A 2,500-nucleotide genomic window follows, 5' to 3' on the forward strand; every position below is an offset into this window, starting at 1 on the left:
GCCTGTTAGTCTGCCTGTTAGTCTGCCTTGGAGTATTCTACCTGTTAGTCTGCCTTTGAGTATTCTGCATGTTAGTCTGCCTTGGAGTATTCTGCCTGTTAGTCTGCCTGTTAGTCTACCTGTTAGTCTGCCTTGGAGTATTCCTACCCGTTAGTCTGCCTTGGAGTATTCTGCCTGTTAGTCTGCCTGTTAGTCTGTCTGTTAGTCTGCCTTGGAGTATTCTACCTGTTAGTCTGCCTGTTAGTCTGCCTGTTAGTCTGCCTTGGAGTATTCTGCCTGTTAGTCTGCCTGTTAGTCTGCCTGTTAGTCTGCCTTGGAGTATTCTACCCGTTAGTCTACCGGTTAGTCTACCTGTTAGTCTGCCTTGGAGTATTCTACCTGTTAGTCTGCCTGCTAGTCTGCCTTGGAGTATTCTACCTGTTAGTCTGCCTTGGAGTAGTCTACCTGTTAGTCTGCCTTGGAGTATTCTACCTGTTAGTCTGCCTTGGAGTATTCTACCTGTTAGTCTGCCTGTTAGTCTGCCTTGGAGTATTCTACCTGTTAGTCTGCCTTGGAGTAGTCTACCTGTTAGTCTGCCTTGGAGTATTCTACCTGTTAGTCTGCCTTGGAGTATTCTACCTGTTAGTCTGCCTGTTAGTCTACCCGTTAGTCTGCCTTGGAGTATTCTACCTGTTAGTCTGCCTTGGAGTATTCTACCTGTTAGTCTGCCTTGGAGTATTCTACCTGTTAGTCTGCCTTGGAGTAGTCTGCCTGTTAGTCTGCCTTGGAGTATTCTACCCGTTAGTCTGCCTTGGAGTATTCTACCTGTTAGTCTGCCTTGGAGTATTCTACCTGTTAGTCTGCCTTGGAGTATTCTACCTGTTAGTCTGCCTTGGAGTATTCTACCTGTTAGTCTGCCTTGGAGTAATCTACATGTTAGTCTAGCTTGGAGTATTCTACCTGTTAGTCTGCCTTGGAGTATTCTACATGTTAGTCTGCCTTGGAGTATTCTACCTGTTAGTCTGCCTAGGAGTATTCTACCTGTTAGTCTGCCTTGGAGTATTCTACCTGTTAGTCTGCCTTGGATATTCTACAGGTTAGTCTGCCTTGGAGTATTCTACCCGTTAGTCTGCCTGTTAGTCTGCCTTGGAGTAATCTACCTGTTAGTCTGCCTGTTAGTCTGCCTTGGATATTCTACCTGTTAGTCTGCCTTGGAGTATTCTACCTGTTAGTCTGCCTTGGAGTATTCTACCTGTTAGTCTGCCTTGGAGTATTCTACCTGTTAGTCTGCCTTGGAGTATTCTACCTGTTAGTCTGCCTTGGAGTATTCTACCTGTTAGTCTGCCTTGGAGTATTCTACCTGTTAGTCTGCCTTGGAGTATTCTACCTGTTAGTCTGCCTTGGATATTCTACCTGTTAGTCTGCCTTGGAGTATTCTACCTGTTAGTCTGCCTGTTAGTCTGCCTTGGAGTATTCTGCCTGTTAGTCTGCCTGTTAGTCTGCCTGTTAGTCTGCCTTGGAGTATTCTACCTGTTAGTCTGCCTGTTAGTCTGCCTTGGAGTATTCTACCTGTTAGTCTGCCTGTTAGTCTGCCTTGGAGTATTCTGCCTGTTAGTCTGCCTTGGAGTATTCTACCCGTTAGTCTGCCTTGGAGTATTCTACCTGTTAGTCTGCCTTGGAGTATTCTACCTGTTAGTCTGCCTTGGAGTATTCTACCTGTTAGTCTGCCTGTTAGTCTGCCTTGGAGTATTCTACCTGTTAGTCTGCCTTGGAGTATTCTACCTGTTAGTCTGCCTGTTAGTCTGCCTTGGAGTATTCTACCTGTTAGTCTGCCTTGGAGTATTCTACCCGTTAGTCTGCCTTTGAGTATTCTACCTGTTAGTCTGCCTTGGAGTATTCTACCTGTTAGTCTGCCTTGGAGTATTCTACCTGTTAGTCTGCCTTGGAGTAATCTACCTGTTAGTCTGCCTTGGAGTAATCTACATGTTAGTCTGCCTTGGAGTATTCTACCTGTTAGTCTGCCTTGGAGTATTCTACCTGTTAGTCTGCCTTGGAGTATTCTACCTGTTAGTCTGCCTTGGAGTATTCTGCCTGTTAGTCTGCCTGTTAGTCTGCCTTGGAGTATTCTGCCTGTTAGTCTGCCTGTTAGTCTGCCTTGGAGTATTCTGCCTGTTAGTCTGCCTGTTAGTCTGCCTTGGAGTATTCTACCTGTTAGTCTGCCTGTTAGTCTGCCTTGGAGTATTCTACCTGTTAGTCTGCCTTGGAGTATTCTACCCGTTAGTCTGCCTTGGAGTATTCTACCTGTTAGTCTGCCTTGGATTATTCTACCTGTTAGTCTGCCTTGGAGTATTCTACCTGTTAGTCTGCCTGTTAGTCTACCTGTTAGTCTACCTGTTAGTCTGCCTTGGAGTATTCTACTTGTTAGTCTGCCTTGGAGTATTTTACCTGTTAGTCTGCCTTGGAGTATTCTACCTGTTAGTCTGCCTGTTAGTCTACCTGTTAGTCTGCCTTGGAGTATTCT

General features: G+C 45.5%; 1 protein-coding gene across 1 annotated transcript in view; it reads right to left on the minus strand.

The window, feature by feature from the left end:
- LOC311125386 (protein disulfide-isomerase A2-like) overlaps positions 1-2,500 on the minus strand; it is a 28,546-nt gene that overhangs the window by 22,166 nt on the left and 3,880 nt on the right. The gene's annotated exons all lie outside the window — the stretch shown is intronic.

Source organism: Coregonus lavaretus, assembly GCF_964263955.1.
Source record: "Coregonus lavaretus genome assembly, contig: HAP1_SCAFFOLD_357, whole genome shotgun sequence".
Lineage (NCBI taxonomy): Eukaryota > Metazoa > Chordata > Actinopteri > Salmoniformes > Salmonidae > Coregonus > Coregonus lavaretus.